The sequence below is a fragment of the Antechinus flavipes genome, chromosome 5 (assembly GCF_016432865.1).
Source record: "Antechinus flavipes isolate AdamAnt ecotype Samford, QLD, Australia chromosome 5, AdamAnt_v2, whole genome shotgun sequence".
Classification (NCBI taxonomy): domain Eukaryota; kingdom Metazoa; phylum Chordata; class Mammalia; order Dasyuromorphia; family Dasyuridae; genus Antechinus; species Antechinus flavipes.
In genome coordinates this window covers 199,764,167-199,785,969 of record NC_067402.1, presented here as the reverse complement: position 1 = coordinate 199,785,969, position 21,803 = coordinate 199,764,167, and the positions used below count along the sequence as shown (strand labels likewise).

At 35.4% G+C, this 21,803-nt stretch overlaps 1 protein-coding gene and 1 non-coding gene across 2 annotated transcripts in view; one reads left to right on the top strand and one right to left on the bottom strand.

Annotated features, from left to right (window-relative positions):
• MICAL3 (microtubule associated monooxygenase, calponin and LIM domain containing 3) overlaps positions 1-21,803 on the top strand; it is a 254,496-nt gene that overhangs the window by 24,755 nt on the left and 207,938 nt on the right.
• Positions 8,752-8,860, bottom strand: LOC127539573 (U6 spliceosomal RNA). Its single transcript, XR_007947997.1, has one exon. It is a non-coding gene; the product is annotated as a U6 spliceosomal RNA (small nuclear RNA).

The window sequence follows — 21,803 nt, the reverse complement described above, 5'->3', positions numbered from 1 at the left end:
TCTTCTAGCCCTTTCAAAATTGTTTGTTTGGAAGAAAGCCTTTTTTCAAAGGAAGGCCCTCGGTTCAGTCCCAACCCTATCTCTTCTTTGATCCTTTCATTAGGTTTGAATTCTAGGTAGGTTTTGCCTGGAGTGCAAACTACATTTATATCATTTTAATGTTGGTGTTTTAACTCTTTAATTATGGTTTACATAATGCTATAGGGAGGTGGGAGGTGGCTTGTGGGGACAGTCACTGTTTTTGCACACTTGTTTTATTTTTATTTTGAGGAATGCTGGGTGTGGGTGAGGTGGTATTTAAGCATGAGGATATCAGTGCTAGTTTGGTCATTAGGGTTTTCTGTGGGCAGCATGGTACAGTATGAAAATCGTGGGCTCTGAAGTCAGAGGGCTGTGTGAGCCTGAGTAAGTCACTTAACCTCCATGTTAAATGAGGACTGTAAAATGAGACTAGTTGGGCTAAGGGACCCCTGAGGTTCCTGTATATAGCCCTAAATTCTAGATCTAAGATTCTCAGGTGACTCTAAACCAGGCCCTTGGAACGAGCTACGTTTTGTAATGAGAGAAACATCTTGTTTAAGGAATGAAATGCTTCTATCCAGCAGGCATGCTTCAACCTCTCATTACCTGGCATTATAAAAACGATGCCAATTTATTGTTTCAGGCTGGCTGCCTTTTCCTGTGAGCATGTCTGTAATGGGGCCTTTAAGAGGACCTTATAAATCCCTTATATGATTATCATATGTCCTTGGGTCAGAAACTTGGCCTGAATTGTCTTAGCCTTAAAATGCAGTTTTCTTTCATTCTAAGCTGTAAAAACCTTTTAATTTTTGTTGTTGTTTGTTTGTGATTTTGTCTTCTATGACCAGAATGGGAAGTTTCAGCTCCTTCCTCCAGGACTGTAGGAGAAACATGACAGAGTATTCCTGTTGAATGTATTCTTGTTTAACATGGACCGATTTTCTCAACTAAGATTCCTTTTGTGTGTTAAAAGTATCTTTTAATGTATCTGAAAACAGTATTCAAAAAAAAATTTTTTTAGAGCAGTTGGTTGTACCGCGAGTCTGACATCCTTTCCTTGGGTCAATAAACAAATGATGCTCCCTGTCTCTAAAAAAACTTTTAAGAAATTATACCTTCCCTTCTTTTTTCTAATGGTAGGTTGAACTTGAAGCACATTCATTTCACACAGAACTTAAGGAAGTCAAACAGGACAGTCCAGCTTATGCGAAGCATTTTACACAAAGTGGAATGATAAAATGATGCTTTAAAAAAAAAGGTGGTGTAATCATCAAGATGGGGAACATATTTGGGGGTTGGTTTGCTAAGGAATGGCTTTTTTGGTATTAACTTAACGTATTGTAATAGGGCTACATAAAACTCTCAATTCCTCAAATGTGTATTTTTACCATTAGCAGTATAGGAGTGTGAGCAAAATCCTTTTGGTCAGAGGATAAGCAAGGGGTGATCTGCCCTCTTTGTAAGCCTTCCTATAGACCTGTCTCACAGCCATCAATTAAATGTTTAATAAGATCAAAATGTCAGAGTTATAGGAAACTTAGAAGCAATCTAGTCCAGCATATACCTACATACATAAAAAGCTTTTTCTGACATCAGTCCTAAATTTTCCTCTTTGCAACTTCCAAACATTGCTCTTAGCTTAGCTTTTAGATTCAGAATAAGTCTTCTAGCCCTTTCAGAATTGTTTAGAAGACTTTTTTTTTTTCAAAGAAAGGTGCAAGGTTCAGTTCCAAACCTTTGTTATTAGCTTCCTTAAGCTTGAATTCTGGATATGTTTTACCTGGAATGCAATCTATGTTATCATTTTAATATTGGTGTTTAACAGAAAAAGTCTAATCCCTTTTCTGCTTGTCAGCTTTTCAAATTCTTTTCCCAACCTTTGATTCTTCAAATTAAAATCTTCATATCCTTCAGCTGCTCTCCCATGACATGAAATTCGAGGACCATTGCCATCCTTGCTGCCCTTCTGAGTTTTCTCAAGCTTTGTCATCACTGTGAGTTGTTGCAGTAAAATCTGATTCTTGATAACCTCATTTGGGGTTTTGTTGGCAGAAATACTGAAATGGTTTGCCATTTGCTTCTCCAGCTCATTTTACAGAAGAGGAAACTGAGGGAAACAGGTAAGTCTGTTGCCCAAGGTCACACAGCTACTAAATATTTGAGGCCAGATTGGAACTTAAGAAAATGAGTTTTCCTAATGTCAGGCCCAGTACTCTATCCACTGCATCACCTCAATGCACCAAGCTTCTTATGCTTACCAGTATCTTTCTTAGAAGTATTCCCAGAACTGAACACAGTTTCTAACTGTGGCCTGACCAGAATAGAGTACATTTGAACTATCACCTCCTTATTTGTGGAAGCGATGCCTTTTCATGCAGCCCAAGATGGCATTCGCTTTTTTTTGGCAGCAGTATCATACTGGTGACTCACATTGAACTTGCAGCTAACTAAAACCTCTAGATATTTTTCAGACAAATCACTGTCTAACCATTCTACCCTACCTTGTATTTGTGAAGTCAGTTTTTGGAGATTTATCCCAATGAATATTTTTCTTATTAGATTCAGTACTTTGTTGAGATCTTCTTGGATGTGTAAGCTTTCCTACATAGCTTTTTATTATCTGCACGTTTCAGAAGCTTGCCATTTATGCCCTTTTCTAAGTTTTTGATAAAAAATATTCTATAGGGCCAAGCACAGATCCTTGGGGACATTTCATTAGCTACCTCTTTGCAAAAAAACATGGAATCATTTTCAGTTTAATCATTCTACTATTTCCAAATCTATCTAATTTTACTATCATCTCATCTCTATACTTTTTATAAGAGTATCATGAGATACTTGTTAAAACTCTAGGTAAACTATATTTACAAAAATCTAAAAATATAAAAAGTTTATCTGGCATGATCTACATTTGATGAGGCCATTTTTTTTTGTTTTTGTTTTTTGTTTTTGATGAGTGTTTCATTCTCCAGATGTTCACTAACCATTGCTTTAATGATCCATTCTAGAATTTCCCAGGAATTAAAATCAAGCTTACTGGCCTTGCAGTTTTCAGATTTTGTTCTCTTCTCTTTTTTTGAAAATTGGGACAACATTTGTCATTCTCCACATTAGCGTAGTGCCTGATCTTTCAGATCAGGAGTTGGAGGAGTTAGTTCATTTGAGCCAGGTAATTGAATTCATTAGGAGTGGCTAGTTTTTCTTAATCTCTCCCCATTTTCCTTGTGTATTAACTCACTGAGAACCCAGTCTGCTTGTCAGAAAGAGCAGGAAAAAAAATTATCAGTTCTGCCTTCTTTCTATTGACAGTTATAACTATCACATTCATAGTGAATAGTGGTTTTAATCCCTTCTTTGATCCTTCCTTTCCCCAAAACAGCTTGCTTAAAAAGGAAGCAGAGCAGGGGAGGAGGTAAATTGAAATTGAATCTTTTGTTCACAAAAGTAATATTCCATGATAAGGATGGGTGACATCTCTAATATGTAGGCTCTTATTTACTTATGCCATCCTTATGTAATATATGGTCTCTTTGTAATTATAAACCAAGGGCACTTGGGCTATAATCCATTGAGTAGGTATGACTCATAAGTAGGCAACGTTAAGTCTCATTTCTTTGGAATCTTTAGCTTTTCTACATCCTATCTGTGGTAGATGATGGTAGAAATGTTTGTAAATTAGGAGCATCTTTAATTTTCCAGGACATTTTCTTCCTTCTTTTCCTGCCTTCTTAGATGTTACTTTCTAGATTTTATTTTGAATAAAGTAGGAGAATCTGACTATCCTTGGGATTTAGCTTTTCTTTGAAGTTAAGTATAAGCTTTGTTTGCTTTGGCTTTTTTTCCATCACTGTTATAGGTAGAAGAAGTATGGTTTAGTTCGGGGCTTGCCTTGGACTCGGGAAAACCCGAGTTCAAATTCTGCCTCTGAAAACAACTGGCAAGTCACTTATTCTCTCACCATCCAGTTTTTCCATTGGTAGAAAGAGGTCTTTTCCTGCATTAATGAAATCACAAAGGATTCCAAGAGGTGCATTCTAGATTGAAAGTATCCTCTTGCAAAGACAATTAAGTAGAAAATAAATTGTCTTATGTGACAAACTGTAAGAAAGGCAATTTGGCTCCACAATTGAATGAATGAAGGGGAATAATGCATAACAAGTCTGAGAAGATAGGTTAAAGCCGGGTTTTAAGAGGCTTTAAAAGCCAAAAGCCTTTGCATTTTATTTTAGAAGTATTAGGGAGCCACAGGAGGTTATTGATAGGAAATGACATGGTTAGTAGAGCTGTGCTTTGGGATGATCATTTTGGGAGCTTTGTGGAGATTGGATTGGAAAGAAAAAAACTGGATATGGGAACACCTCTTTGGAGATTGTTGGAGTTGTCCATACAAGAGATGATGAAGGCCTGAACAAGTACAGTGACTATGTAAGTAAAGAAAAGGGAATGAATGTGAGATATGTTATAACTTTAGACTAGCACTTACCATTTATCCCCAATAAATTTCATCTTATTAGATTCAGCCCAGCCTTATAATTTGTCAAGTCTTTTTGGTTTGTGACAAGCAGGTTCGATAATCATGACATCTATACCATGTGATTAATATTAAACCACACAGGACCAAGGAGACATTCCTCAAATGTGTTCCTAGAGATTTCTCAGTTGAAATCGGACCATTGATGATTAATCTTTTACATCTGGCTATTTAGCTGATTCCAAATCTACTTAATTGTGATATTGTCCAACTATGTTGTCTTCTGGCCAGCACAAGAGACCTCATAAAATGCTTTGTAGAAATCCAGGCAAGCTATATTTAAAAGAATCCTTTATCTACCAATTTAGGAATGTCAAAAAAGGAAATGTTAACTAATACTCTTAAGATTTTAGTAGTCAAGCACTATAGGTTACAAACTATACTCTTTTGGGTGAAAATCGGTGCTTTTGCCTTTTTCAGGTACTAGGGCACCTCTTTTCAAGATCCCTGACTTTATGCTGATATTACTGAGCAATTAGAATGCTTCAAGGAATGCATAATGAACCTTCCACTCTCAGCATAGAATCTCCTGATTCATTTTGGTCGTTATTTTCCCTCAATAAGCACCTACTCTGACACTACTACCACTAGGACAGACTGTCCTATTGCAATAGCCTGTTGGTGGGTGTGACCACTTCAAGTCTTCCCCTTTTGCAGACCATCATTCTCAAGTGATTTTCCTAAAGTACAGGTCTGACCAGGTCACCCTCCCCTTCTCCCCCCCACTCACTCAATAAACAACTGCGACTTCATATTGCCTTTAGAAGCAAATACAGGAAGCTGTCATTCAAAGCCTTCCTAACCTAGTCTCCTTCTACCTTTTCAGTGTTCTTACACTTTGCTTTCTGCCATGTACTCATCAATCTAGTGACACTGACATGACTGGAATGCTGTCACCTCTCCTTTCCTTCCTCTCTTTCTGTCTCTGTGTCTGTCTATCTCTGTGTGTCTGTCTCTTCTCCTCCCTCCTCCCCCCCATTCTGATTATTAATATTTGCTTTCTTTAAGTACAAAATCCCATCCTCTACTGGAAGCCTTTCCCTACTTTTTAAAATTCCATTTGCCTCCCCACTATTTTTATCCTGTCTGTAGTTTACCTGTTCCATTAGATTGTCAGGCAAGCATTGTCTCTTTTTGTATCCCCTGAGATTAATTGAATGGCTGGTTCTCAGTATGCTTAATAAATGTTTTATTGATTGTCTTGCTATGTGTCACTTGTCCTTAGACTTAAGTTAAATAATCCCTGCCCTTAAGGAGTTTATAGTTCTTTTGTGGAGATAAATATATTACAGATTTACAGATTATAGATTAAATAAATAACGATGGATGTGTTTGTATATTAGGGTAAGGGGCTTTGGCCCACAGTTTTAGGAATCAGAAAAGATTTTTTGAAGGAGATGACTCTTGGGCTGATCTGTGGCTGAAGGCTAGCATTCTAGGCCTTGAGAACAGCCTATATCTGCCTAGACACAATGGAAACTGGAAATCTACTATTCAGAGAGCAAAAAAAGAGATTATTTTGCTTAGAGTGAATGGTGTGTGAGAGAATGTAGCTAAGAATTTATATTTGATCTTACACATAGCAGAGAGCCATTGCACCTTCTTGAGCAATAGGTAAAGGTGGCGATTAAATCTTTATTTAGGAATAAAACTGACAATTCTGTGGAAGATGGATTGGAAGAGTGACTGAAGACTGAAGATCAGTTACAAAGCAATTAACTATAATCCAGGTAAAAGGTAATCAGGTCTCAGCCCAGGTGGTTGTGATATGAGTTAAGAGTTAAGATATAGCTATGAGAATTGTTAAGAAGGTAGACTTGATATGACTTAACAATTGATTCCATATGGCAAAAGAAAAAAATTAAATTTTAGATCATTTCCTAAATTTATTTTTCTTTTTTAAAATTTTTTTCATTTTTTTGTACTGACAAACACCAGTCAACACAGCTTGATCCATATTTGTTTATTATCTTGTTTATTAATATTTCGAGCCTGAATTGGAATTTTGTGTTATGGCCATCTCTAGCACTCTTGGATAGGATGGTGGGGGGCCCTATTTGGTCCTGCTCTCTGTTATCTCAGCTGTTGCTATTGGCTTTCACTTCCAGGCATCTACTTGTGGGTCAGAACATTGGAACTGCCCTGAGGGAACTTTGGAGCTCTGCTGGCCCTCTTTCTTTCTGCTACATAGTGTTTCAGGGTCTGGGCATCCTTGAAATGTTCCTTGTTTGGACTGGAAGATTTTTGAACACTGCTCTCCTCATCTTTCCTGACTGGACCCCTTCCTTTGTAAATGTGGGCTTCTGGCTGTTCTCCCCCCCTACCCCGAGCAGATCTGGGTTGGGTGAAATTTTAGTTTCTCTTTGGATTTCTTGATCATATTTGTTTGACACTCTCTTGCTTTTTGCTGGGGCACTTGCTTGGGCGATTTACTTGGTCACCTTTAATATAAAAGAATATTTACCTATTTGTTTTTGCCTTCTATAGAATGGAAACTCTTTGAGGACATTTTTTTTTGTCTTTGTATGAGCAATACATGGAACTTTTTAATATATATGTATGTATGTGTATATGTATTACAAAATATTTATTATATAATTAAGGTTTTCAAACTGATTTACATGTTGTCTCATTTCAACCTCAGAATAATCCAGTGAGACAGGTACTAGAAACTGTATCATCATCATTTTACAGATAAAAATAATTGAGACTCAGAGATAAATGATGTTCCTCAGGGTCCCACAATCAGAATTCTGATATTTGTTCAGATTTTCAGCAAAAACTTGAGAGTAAAAGGGAAGTATGGTTTTAAAAAATTGGATAATGTTCTTTTTTTTCCTAGTAAATTTATTTATTTTTAATACACATTGCTTTATGAATCATGTTGGGAGAGAAAAATCAGAGCAAATGGAAAAAATCACGGGAGAGATTAAAAAAAGAAAAGGATATAATATGTGTTGATTTACATTCTATTTAGTTCTTTTTCTGGATGCATATGGCATTTTCTGTCTAAAGTCTATTGGGATTGCTTTGGATCACTGATCCACTGAGAAAAACCACATCTTTCATAGTTGATCATCACACATTCTTGCTGTTTTTGTGTACAATGTATTCCTGGTTCTGTTATTTCACTCAGCATCAGTTTGTGCAAATCTTTCCAGGCCTTTCTATAATTATATTCACCATTATATTTATAATACTCCATTACCTTCAACCATTCCCCAATTGATGGGCATCTACTCATTTTCCAATTCTTTGCTACTAAAAAAAAGAGATGCTACAAACATTTTTACACATGAGTCCTTTTTCCTCCTTTATGATTTCCTTGGGATACAGACCCAGTAATGGTACTGTTGGGTCAAAGGGTATGCACAGTTTTATAGTCTTTTGGGCATGGTTCCAAATTGCTCTCCAGAATGGTTAGATCCTGTCACAGCTCCACCAACAATGCATTAGTGTCCCAATTTTCCCATATCCCTTCCAACATTTATTATTATCTTTTCCTGTCATCTTGGCCAATCTGAGAGGTGTGAGGTACCTCAGAGTTATTTTAATTTGCATTTCTCTAATCAATAGTGATTTAGAGCATTTTTTCACATAATTGTAGATGGCTTTAATTTCATCAGATGAAAATCTATTCAAATCCTTTGACCATATCAATTGGGGAATGATTTTTATTCTTACTTGATATAGTTCTTTATTTTAGAAATGAGATCTTTATCAAAAATAACTGTCTGTAAAAGATTTTTTCCCAGCTTTTTTACTTCCTTTTTAATCTTATTTCTATTGATTTTGTTTGTACAAAACCTTTTTAATTTGACGTAATCAGAATTGTCCATTTTTACCTTTCATAATGTTCTCTAGTTTTTTTTTTTTTTTGTTATCAATTCCTCCCTTCTCCAAAGATCTGAGAGATTAAATTAACCCTTGCTCTACTAATTTGTTTATAGTATCATCCTTTATGCCCAAATCATGTACCCATTTTGATCTTGTTTTGGTATATTATAGAAATTATAGGTCTGTGCTGAGTTTCTGACATATTATTTTTCAGTTTTCCCAGCAATTTTTGTCAAATATTGAGTTCTTATTCCAGAAGCGAGAGTTTGGGGGTTTATCAAATACTAGATTATTGTAAACTTAGATTGTCCCATTTGTATCTAATCTATTCCACTGAGGTTTGGATTCATGCTTTACTCAAAAAAAATAGGAACTACTTTACAGATTTTCATGTCATCTTTGTTAATGGTCCAAGCTAATATTCTTTGTATAGTTCCAATTTTAGTATGTTCAGTGCAGTAGTTTTTGTGATCCCATTCAGGGTCTTCTTGGCAAAGATACTGGAATGGTTTTTCATTTCCTGCAGTTCATTTTATAGAAGAGAAGACTGAGACAAACAGGGTGAAATGACTTTCCCAGAGTTACACATTCTTAATAGTCAGATGTGATCTCATTGGTGAAAATAGTCACCAGTTGTATGAATATCAGTAGAGCACATAGATAGCCCATCAGTTTCCTCTTGCTCATGTTGCATGTACCATCCTATTATTGTCCTATCCCTTTTCTGGCCAACTTTCCCTGAGAATAGCTGAAAAAATATAGCCCTTTGGTAGACTTTTTTTCTGTTTTTTCCCCACTTAATAGTATTTTATTTTTTTCCAATTATATGTAAAGATAGTTTTCAGCATTCACTTTTGTAAGATTGTGAGTTCCAGTTTTTTTTTCTCCCTTCCTTTCTTCCCTTTCCCCCTCCCCAAGACCACAATCAAGATTATACATGTATATTCATTATAAACATATTTCCATTTTAGTCATATTGTGAAAGGAAAAATCAAAATGAAAGGGGAAACCACAAGAAAGAGAGAAAAAAAGTGAAAATAGCATGCTTCAATCTACATTTTGTCTCCGCAGTTCTTTCTTTGGATTCAGATGATATTTCCATCCTAACTTTATTGGAATTGTCTTGGATCACTGTATTGCTGAGAAGAGCTAAGTCTGTCATATTTGATCATCACATAATCTTGTTACTGTGTACAGTGTTTTCTTGGTTCTGCTCACTTCACTCGGCATCATTTCATTTGGGTTTTTCCAGGCTTTTCTTTTTAGCCTGCTAAAAAGTTTCTATAGAAACAATAGTTTCTTATAGAACAATAATAGTATTCCACTATAATCATATACCATAACTTATTCAGCCATTCCCCAATTGATGGACATCCACTTAATTTCTAATTCCTAGCTGCTATAAACATTTTTGCACATGTGAGTCCTTTTCCCTTTTTTTTTTTTTTTTTTAATGATCTCTTTGGGATACAGCACAAAGGGTGTGCATAGTTTTATAGCCTTTTGGGCATAGTTCCAAAATGCTTTCCAAAATGGCTGAATCGGTTCACAATGGACTTTAATTTTCCTTGCTAATGTCACCTTATTTTTGGCTATAATTCTTTCTATAGTATTCTTCAAGGATTCTACCACATTTCTGGATCCATTCTCCATTACTTCATCTTGTAATCATCTTCAATATACAATCTCCATAGAACTTGAATACCAATCTCAGCATTTTTGTGCAGTTTTTTTTTTAGCCTCATTAGAATTATTTCATCTTGTGTCCTAAGAATTTCACTCTAGAGAGCTATGGTTCCCTTTTTGGACTAATTTCCCCTGTACAGTTTTAGAAAATTGTCTATTAAATCCTATCTCTAGTTTTTCTGTCTGTTCTTGATGACTCCTGTGTCCATCATCTCTATCTCCAACAGCCTATTGGAATTTTTGAACTATATTTCTTTTCTTTTCTTTCTTTCTTTCTTTCTTTCTTTCTTTCTTTCTTTCTTTCTTTCTTTCTTTCTTTCTTTCTTTTCTTTTCTTTCTTTCTTTCTTTCTTGGCAATTGGGGTTAAGTGACATGCCCAGGGTGTCACACAGTTAGGAAGTGTTAAGTGTCTAAGGCCAGATTAACCTCCTGAGTTTAGGGCTATCCACTACATCACCTAACTGCTCCTGAACTATATTTCTGCAGATATTTCAAAATCAGATGTATCCAAAACTGAACACTTTTCTCTCATTACTTTTTGTTTGGACTATTGAAATACTTTTCTCATTAGTTTCAGTGCTTCAAGTCTTTTTCTGCTCTCTTCTCCACATGCATGTTTGACCATGTTACTTCCAACTTAGTTATTTTGGGGGCTCCTTGTTGACTTTAGGATCAAGTATAGTATTCTGTTTGGTTTTTAAAGCTCTTTACAGCTGGTTCAAACCTACTTTTCCATCTTTATGATATATTTCTCTCCTTCTTGCACTCTGCAGTCCAACCATACTGATCTTCTTATCTTTATGCCTTTGCATTGGTTCCTCCTCCCCACTCCCCCCCAGCCTAGAACATCTCTCTCTTTGACTCTTTTTTAGAGGGTTCCTTCTTTTCTTCCAAGTTCAGTTCAAGTATTAGCTTCTTCATGAAGCATTTTCTGTTTTTGCCTCTCCCCCCACCCCCCATCCCCCTATTACCCTATATTTTGCATGTATTTATTACCTTCTCTGAAAGACTGTAAGTTCCTTGAGACTGGGACAGTTTCATTTTTGTATTTATAATCTCTAGCACCTAGCTGTGTGACCGACGTATACTAATCACTTGAACATTAAAGTTTCATGTATGAGGGATTTCCCAGTATTTTCCTGGTAAAGATAATGTCATCTCAACACTGGTTACTATGGAAGAGGGGGTGTCCTCTCTTTCCCCTCTCCCCTATTTATGTAATCCCAGAGATAATAGATAACTGAAGTGTTTCTGGAGTTTTCTTTGTTAATGGCACTGTTACTAACTTTCCCTTGGAACATTCTTCTGGTCATGTTATTATTTTGGCTCAGAGACTGGAGCTGTTGTCATAATTGGGGCAACTTATGAGGTTTGATTGTTTTTTAAACTTGACAATGGTTTTAAAAAGAAGCAAATAAGGCTGACAACCAGCAAGAATGCTTCACTACCTTTTCAAGGTTTGCTCTTGCTCCTTTTTCGTTTTTCAGATAGTGCTGGTCAAGATAATTGTTTGCCTAAAAGAAGAACACTGGCACTGAAGGATAATGGCTATCATTTTTATTAAAATATTTATTGGATTATGATAATAAGCGAGTCTTTCTTGCTCTCTTCTGCCTACCAGGACTTCTTTGTATTTGGAAAAATCGTCCTCCCAGGTTGAATTTCTTCCAGCTTGGTTGCAGTTCAAATGTGGAGTTTGTTTTTTGTTTTTTTTTTTTTAAGAAATTTAAAATTAAAGGTCATTTGCTATTTTTGACTTAGGGTTTCTCGCCTTTACTCTTCCCCCCAAGTAGTATATTTTTTTATATGTTCTAAAAAAAACAAACCCAAAAACTTAGATCAAAAGGTTGAAACCAAAAGAAAAAAAAAAGCTTTTTGAATGCCTGGTCTTTCAAAGATCTATTTTTGAAGTTCTCTCTTTCATTGCTCCATGGGTGAAGGACAAGAAGTCTGGAGAAGGGTGACATGGGAGATTTATGCATGATCATCAGTGGCTATCAGTGAATTTAGCTAAATTTTCTGACCTGGAAATTGTGTCCAAAAAGTGTCTTTGATTGAAGCTTACCAATAACTGTGGTTGAGGCTGTTTTTATTGTTGTGGTGAGTAACTGCAGTCAGCCTCCCTGACCATTTTTCTATATCTTTTCTGAGAAAAAGTTAAGACCCAAGGATCATGCCTTAAACCTAAACCAATCTGATTCTCATTGATTGGCCATCAATAGATCCCAGGCCAAGCCCCATTTAGTCATTGTTTGAGTTCTGATTGACTCAGATTGAATGTAAACAGCAATCATTTATGCTATGGAAGACCTCAGGGTCTTCCCCTCCCAAATTTATTTAAAGGTTATTTGTACATTATTGGGAGGTATGTATAGCACATGCTTCTATTTTTGAAACAAATATTAGGAATAACCCCAGATAGCAAGACACGTACCAGAGTCATTCAACAAATGACAACAGTGGGAGATGGAAAAGAAGGTAAAAATCATGGCCTCTTGTCTCAGAGAGCTTATAGTTTACTTGGGTAGTCAAGGTAAAAGAAACAACTAGAGGAAATAAATTATGAAAAGTAGAGAATTTCTGTTATTCTGTGGAATACAAGGTAAAGGCTTGAGTTGAAAGTCTTTAAGAAGACTTCTTAGAGAAGTCAGAATGAGATCTTTGAAAAAAAAAATTATGGAAATTGGTTGGGAAGATACTCTAAGAAGGAAAGCCTTATTAACAAAGGCATGGGAAATAAAGTGTATTACATAAAGAGCAGGTTTTGATGAGGGAATATCAAGATAAGACTAATTAGATATTCAGAGAATAAACCAAAGTGGAGAACTTTGAATTTTATAATGAGTTTAGACTCTATTAGTTAAGAAGCCAGTCAATTTATGTTCTTGAGAAGGTATCCTGGAAAATAGTTGCTTTTTTGAGGGGTAAAAAGAGGAGATAGAGGTAGTGAATCAAGGAAAGGAAATAGACATTATTGTAGCTCCTACCAAATTAAGCATTTTCACAAATATTATCCCTTTTGAGAAGCTAGGGCTGCTGATAATAGCTTCTGACTTGTCTATGTAGAGAGGCATGAATTGAAATGACGGTGACAAGGAAGGATGGAGCCCTGTGTTTGTGGTAACAGAGAAGAAAAGAGTTCAACAAAATAGATCCAAATGAAGAGAATGTGGTGACACAGAGAGGGGAGAAGGGAGAGAAGAACAAGAATCTTAGATCTGGGCTTGGAAAAAGCCTTAGAAACAGTGTGATAAGCTTATGTCTAAGTATATCATCCAGAGACTTGAAGACTGATGAACTCAGTATTTCCTATAGTAGCCCATTCTACTTTTGGAAGATTCTGATTCTTAGGACTTGTGTAGGTGCCCAATTTTTGAGGTAGTCTTTAGAGAGCCAAATGATATGAAGCCATTAATATGATTAATATTTTGGGATCCGGCCATTTACCTATTCCAAATGCTCCCAGTTATACTTGCTCACATCACTCCATCTTATCGACAAGACTAATATAAGAAACTTTGTAGATTCCTTTGGTAAAATGTATCATATAGATATATAAGCAGCCCCCCTCCCCCCATATCTACTAATTTAATAACCTTGTCACACAAAGAAAATGTCTACTTGTGATTAGTTCTTTTACATTTTTATTGCTCTTTTGTTATGTTACTTTTAACTTCTCAATTTTATTTTTTCCCTCTTCTCCTGCTCAGAAAACTTGAGTTTTAACCAAGATTTAAAGGAGAATAGGGAGAGGGTAAAAATTAGCACAGTAAACCCAGTACAACAGTATACACACTGATCCATCCACAATATGGTTCCTTATTTCTGCAAAAACATGGGAGAAGTACATTTTCTTAATTTTTAAATTTATTTTTCTGCAATTACATATGGAAACAATTTTTAACATTCATTAAAAAAAATTTGAATTCTAAATTACCTTGTCCCCTCCCTTCTTTCACCCCCTCCATCCCTTGTTGAGAAAGGAAGCAATTAAATACAGGTTCTATGTGTGTAGGTCACCTTTTTTTCAGGATAAAGCAAGGGCAAAACAGGTTTTTGTTTTTGTTTTACTTTTTCACTCTGAACTGAAAATACCGAGAGATCAAGAGCATATCCATATACTTAGCAAAATAGAAAAAGAAGGTTATATACATACTGCTTGTTTATATATATATATATATTCCTTTCTTGCTGGTTTGTGTTTCCTTCTGAACTTCTCTATCTTCTACAAATGTTTAGGTGATCTACCTTTTTTTTTTTTTTAATCACTTTTGCTAACTTATTAAAGCAGAAAGAAAAAAACCCTTTCAATACTAAGCATAGTTAGGCAAAACAAGTCACACACTGACCATGTCTGAAAATGCATGCATTTTTCTGCAGTCTGCATCTGTCACTTCTCCATCAGGAGATGGATAATATGGTATGACTTGTTCGTTCTTCCTCCCTCCCAGTATATCTCTCCCCATCCCTAGAACATATTCCACATAACAAATAGTATTTTAAAAAAGAAAGAGAGAAAAGTCAGCATAATTAATCAATACATTGAGGAAGTCTGAAATATATTCAGTGTTTGTGTACCACCCACCTGCAAAAAAGTAGCATTGGGATTGTCTTCTCAAGTGTTTTTTTTCAAACCATGCTTTTTCTTTGTAGCTTTTTAGTATTATTTCATTTTGTATTTTCATTTGTATATTGCTAACCTCCTAACGTGTTGTAGTATTGTTTTTTTCTCTATTAGTTTCATTTTTCATAAGTTTGTGTTGATCTTTTCATACTTTTCTGTGTTCATTAAATTTGCCATTTCTTGCAGCACATAATATTCCTTTGTATTCATGTGTCTCAATTTGCTTAGCCATTCTACAATCAATCGGCATCTACCTTGTTTCCCATTTTTTGCTATTACAAAAAGTGTAGCTATAAATATTTTGGTGTGTGTGTATATATGGAGTCTTTTTTTCTTAACTATGACTTCCTTAGAATATATGCTTTAGTAATAGAATCTCAGGACTCAGGGGTATGGTATGGACATTTTAGTTGCCTTCTTTGAAAAACTCCAAATTGGTTTCCAAAATAGTTATATTCACCGACAGCTCCACTAACAAAGTGCTTATCTTCCCCTAATCCTTCCAACTTTGACTCTTCCCATCTTTTGTCATGATCTGTTCTTAATGAAACCTTACTAGTTCCTTGTGATTTCTGCTTCCTTTTTACGATTTTCAGAAGCATTCACTTTAATAATTTAAAATAGAATTTTGCCAGCAATTGAAATCAAACTCCCTGGTCTAATGTTTGCATATTCTATTCCCTCGCTATCTCTGCCCTTCAAAAAAATTTAAATGAGAGCCCTATGGGACTCATTCTCTAAGTTTTCTTAGCTCACAGATAACAACCAACAGTTCAGTTCATTTGGGTCTGGTGACTGGAGCCTGCTAGCTGTGGAATCTTGGGCAAGTCACTTAACAGCTTTTTCTCTGAGTTTCTTCATCTGTAAAATGGGCATCATAAAGCTATCTTTTAAAATTGTTGTGAGGATAAAATGAAATAGCATTTATAAAGTGCTTAGCATTGTGCTTGGTACAGAGAAATAATTATTACATAATTAATAAGTATAGTATAATTACATCATAATATAATTATAAGTAATAATAATATTATTATTGTATATTGAAGGCAGCCATACTGTAGTATAAGATGTTAGCCTAAACCTGTTTTCTATCAAACTGCTCTCCAGTTTTCCCATATAGTCTTAAATAATAATGTTCTCTCTTCCTTTTAATTGGTATTATTTTTCTTTGATTATCAGTTATATTCTTGAGAGTTTAACCATACTGCTTTTCATAGGGCTTATAGTCTCCTACCCTCCTTTTCTTTTAGCAGTCTCCTTCCAGATCTAGGGAACAGATCAGACTATGCTTGATTTTATTTTTTTTTCTACCACATATTTTGTCATGGGGAAAGTATCACCTCAAGGTTCCCATTATTTCCACTCCAGCAACCAGTTTTTCCCTGGTTGATAAAAATCCTATCCAGCACAGAAATTAACTACTTTTGGTAGAGACAGTTCCTACAGATGTCCAGATAATTGAAATTTACCCTTCCTTTCTAATTATGTCAAGCCTCTGTGCCATACTTGTAATCTATTCCCCAAATACCTCATCTATTTTCTCTTTATGTTCAGGTAGACTATAGTGAAAAACACCTGAACCTGCATACACATCTTTTTCTGCTTCCACTTTTAACCAACTGCCTGATGAACCCCTCTTGGATTTCTTCACAAAAGCATAGCTTCTTACTGTGGAGTACTGTCTTATTTCTTTTTGGCTTTTCTGCCCCTTTTCTATCTTTTACCTGTATTACTCCTTTGTTACTAAGGCATACCATTTCTAGAGCTCTAGTCTGATCATTCTTCTCATCCAAGTGATACCTATTAAGTCAAATTAGCTTCCTTATATTAGGATTCTAAGCACGGTATTCATTCTCTGCATTTGTCTATAGATTTCAGTGACTTAGTTTTAGGGTTGCCTCTCTCTTATTGAATTTTGTTTCTTGCAAAGAACAGTGATTGTATGTGAAACTTTAATTATACACAGTTTAATATTTTAAAATATAAGTGTATATTAAATTTAACATGATAGTATCTTGTTTGTGTCTGCTTTTTGGACTTTCTGTTTTTTACTGAATTTTAAAAATGTTTCATTAATATTTTTTGGTATCATTATCTCTTCTTCATTGCCCTCTCTGCAGATAATAAATCTTCTCCCTTGTAACAAATCAATGTTCATCTTCATTGTTTATTTCCCAAATCTCTCTTTCACTTCTAAAACTTGTTTATCTACAGCACCAGCAGTGAGGAAAACATTGTCTTTGTTCCTAAAGTTGTCAGTTTCTTGTCTAAGACTCCAAGTCTTTAAGGATTACTTTCTGGATGTTTTTGGCAGGTTCATTTGTGTCCCCTGACTCCCCCCAAATGGATAATGATATTTTAATAATAGCTAGTATTTACATAGTACTTAGTGCTTGATGAATAATTTCTATTTAACCTCATAACAATTTAAGGAGTAGATCTATTTTATATCCCAAACAGTCCATTTTACAGATGAGGAATTACTTGCTCAGAGATACTTAGCTAGAAATTATTTGAAATAGGATTTGAACCTGGTTCTTCTTGATTCCAGGTCTAACCCTCTATTGCACCACCTCTCTGCCTCAAAAGTCATCTAATTAGTAAGCTTCTGGAGTTTTCTGAAGTATCCTGGGTAACTGGTCCAAGAAGATGTGGCCCCTTCTATTATTATCAAGTCTTAGAGGCCATTATTGCTTTTTATTTCTTCTCTGATCCTTAATGGCTTAAGAACAGTTTACTTCTCAGTTACTCTTTGCAAAATACCCTATATCTCTCTTAAATATTTAGTGGTCCTTCCCTTCTTCTGTTTCTGTCTTCCAGTTTTTTGCAAAGGTCTGGATTTGAAGCTCTTTTGTCTTTAAAGAGCACTTAATTCTCTGTAAAGTAAATGAGTTTTCCTCAATCACCTTTACTTTCTTTTCTGAGAGGGGGAAAAAAGCCTGGACTTTGATCATAATGTTTCATGGCCAAAAAAGACAAGTACTGTGTGAACTCTACAGTTGGCCGTGAAATTCTTCCGTTCTCTATCTTTGATGTAAGTGAAAATGTTGTTCTTTATTTTTCTTGTTAGTAGCTTCCCAGGAGAACTTTTTTTTTTTTCCCTTGCTCTATATTCACATAAGTCATCTTTCAAGTCTGGAATATATCCCCTTCTCATCTCTACTCTTCAGACTCCTATGATCCATTTAGGGTCGGCTCAGGTGCTTCCTTCTCAGTGAAGCATTCCTGATCCTCCTAAATGTTTAAGGATTACTTTGTATTACAATTTACCTTTGCACTTGAATCCCCCTCCAGTTAAATGTAAAGTCCTCCTGACTGGGTCAATCTGTCTTTGTCTCTCCTTCTTTGAACCTTCTTCAATATCTTGCACAAAGTAGGTATTTAAAAATATTTGTTGAATTTAGTTAACTAGAACTAAAAAGAAATTTCAAATTAGTTATGTTACACTGAATCTTTGAACTCTGTAATATACTTCTGTTTGGATAGTATTGGTCAACTAACAATAAAGCAATCCTGTAACTTAAGTATGAAAAGCCTACCTAACTCCCCTCCTTGGCCTCCCATCAAACATTTTATTTCTCCATTTGAAATTTTCTTAGCAAAGATACTGGAATGGTTTGCTATTTTAGAGATGAGGAAACTGAGGCAAACAGAGTTAAGTGATTTGCTCAGGGCCACACACGTAGCTAAATGTCTGAGCCAGATATGAACTCGGATCTTGTAATCTCCAGTCCAGGTGCTCTGTTCACACTGACACCTGGCTACTTAGATAAGATAAACATAAAACATAAAACAGTCATTTTGTTTATAAGTTCAACTTGTTCCTCAATTTACAGTCTAGAGCAGGTAGAGGCAGAAATAGGTGCTAGAGATGTCATTGAAGTACTGAGGAACCTTAAATTACTTTGTATTACAATTTACCTTTGTACTTGAATCCCCCTCCAGTTAAATGTAAAGTCCTCCTGACTGGGTCAGTCTGTCTTTGTCTCTCCTTCTTTGAACCTTCTTCAATATCTTGCACAAAGTAGGTATTTAAAAATATTTGTTGAATTTAGTTAACTAAAACTAAAAAGAAATTTCAAATTAGTTATGTTACACTGAATCTTTGTACAGTGGAAAGAACAGCCACACAGATGAAATTATTGTAAAGTATCAAAGTATGACTATAAAAAATGCTCCTATTTTCTAAAAAAGAAACAAAGCAGGCCTTATACATCCGAGCAGATGACATCCTTTAAAGCAGTCACCTTGGGACATTATACACGTGTATCTCATAAACTATGCCCAGTGTTATTTCCTGACAATTTCTTTAATACATTATAACCAAACCCTATGTAACCTTATTTGGCTCATCACCCATTCCTAACATTGTTTCTCTGGGACTGCTTCATTTAAATAAAATAATGTCATGCTTATGGAATCTACATCCGCCTCCTTGACTGCCATTCCCCCTGACCCCCCAGAAAGTTATCTCTCAGTCAGCACATTTTCCTTGACACATTTTTGGCTCTTTCCTCCCATCCCCACCCCGATACTGTATCTTGTATTTCTTTATTGATGTCTTTTGTTTTTATGACAGTCATTTCAATGCCACTTTCTCCACTATCCTGCCCCTACACATATACATACCATGAACACTTCTCTTGTGACAAAGAAAAATTTATGCAAAAAAATCAGATCCAGTGACCACATCAATCTCTTATGGAGCATGCTTCATAATCTAGTCTCTGAAACCTTGCTTTTTCAGTCACTGAGTTTGATTTCCATCCATCATCTTGCCATGACTTCATCCATTGTAAATATATATTGTGTTCTTGGTTCTGCCTTGTTCATACTGCCCAAGTTCCTATAAATCTTTCCATGTCATATTCCTCAAACTGTTCTTTAAAAAAAAGAAAAAACCCTGTATAATAAGATTTCTTTTCATTCATAGACCATAGATTTTAAGGCCATTGTTCAATTGATGGGCACAGGTTTTGTTTCTAGTTACTTGTTACAACAAAGAGTATGGCTATAAATACAGTGAACACCCTATGCTCTATTATTCTGCATATGTTGAAATACCAAAGTAGGAAAAAATAGCTAATATTTATGTAGCACTTAAATTTTACAAAAATTTTTCCTATGACATCCCAATAAATCAGGAAATGTGAGGATTAAATCCATTAAAAAAAAACCAAACATAACAGGCTTGGTGAAAAGTGGCTTTTCTAGGGTTAGACTGCTTTTGTCCAAGCTGAGACAATAGATCAGGCTTTCTGATTCCTTAGTGTAGGCTCCTTCCTTTATGTTGACCAACCCAAATGCTGATGTCAATCATTTTTAATCGTTCCTATGGCATTTAGAGAGAATAAAGTATTGATAAAATGTTGATGGGAGACCAAGGAGGGAGTTAGGTAGGCTTTTCATGCTTATGTTAGAGGATTGCTTTATGTTGGTTTGCCAACATTATCCAAATAGAAGTATATTTGTTTTTATTTTTTAATCTCTGATAGTACCTTATAACCAAGGCCATGTCAGGATATTTCTGACAAGATCTGATGTCAGCCTTAGGCAGATATACTGCAGAAGATAAGTGAGCACCCATTTGCTCTTTAATTGCCACACTCTCATTCCTACTTTCTAATTTCAATCCATTCCTTTTGTCATGTCAGTACCTGTGCTGGCTGCAGTATCTGGATATGGCCGTGATTTGTACTATGTACCTACCAATTGTGACCTTCCATACTCAATGGAATATATTCTAAGGGCAGGACCTGAGATTTCTTTGACAGAAGACTATCTGGTTTGAAACTAGTAATTAGAATGCAGGTGGTGCTGTTCTGGAGATAGAGCAAGAATTTGGGGGGAGGGGATTTTCAAGTTGAAATGGCAAGGTATGAATACTCTGGGAACCTTTAAATTATAGTATTTACTTTGTCTATTGGCTAATCACTCACTTTGGACTGTGTGCCTACAGAGGGATAAATGTTATTCATTTTTCTGAGAAGGTTTACTAGGAAGGCTAACTGGTTAATGGGTAGCTAGAGGAAAAACAATTTCTGGATTAGACTTTCTAAATGCTAATTTATAATAGATAGATACCGAAATCCCATTTAAAAAACTTTTTCCTCATTTTTGCCTTTCTTGTGGCTTTAGCAAAAGGAGGAGATGACAAAAACAGTAATTTCCTAGGAGGGTGGATAAGATTAAATAAAATATTAAATTAAGTACAAAAATATTTAAATTATTATATAATAGAAACAAAATGCTGGATTAAAAATTTCAAAAATAGTACCTTGGAAATGGAATATAGGGACCAAGACTATTCGATAACCATCTCTAAAGAGGTAGCATAGCATGGTATAGTTGGGATCTGGGTTTAAATCCACTTCTGATGCTTATTCCCTATGTGACCTAGGTCACATTTTCATCTTTAAAATGGGAGAGTTGGATTAGATGGCTTCCAAAGTCCCTTTCCAATCTAGTCCAAAGAGAATAGCTCCAAGAACTCCAGAATCCTGAATGCATGTCCTATTTGCCTCTGCAAAAGGCCCCCAGCCAACCCTCACAGATACTGATAGAAGAAAGAGGAACTTTTAATTAAATAATTAATTTGTTTACCCAATTGTTTATTATGTCAGAATTGTACTAACCATTGGGATACAAAACAAAAAGCAGTCTTGTCTCTCAAAGAGCTTAAGTTCTATTGGGTAAAATAATACATATATTAAAATGAACATATATATTCAAATTCATTGGGTGGGAGAGAGAGAAAAACTAGCAGCTAGGGAGATTGTTTCCTCCTAGAGGAAGTACTTGATCTGACCTTTGGTGGATAAATGGTCAAAGGATGTGCTAAAGCTGGGAATAGACAAAAGACAAAAATAAAAGTTCTTTCTGTCAAAACAGGTAACATGTACATAAGTAATCATATGCATACTGTATGAAAATGAATGCAGGGTTGTTTGGGGAAGGAGGACAGTAGGAGTAGAGTATCAAAAGACAGTGAATAGAGAATGGCAAAGGTAGTACTTAAAATTAATTTGGGTTTCTTAGGATTCTACTTATGAAGAGAAAATACTTTCCCATTTTGAGGAACAGTTAATTCAGAGGTGCAAAACC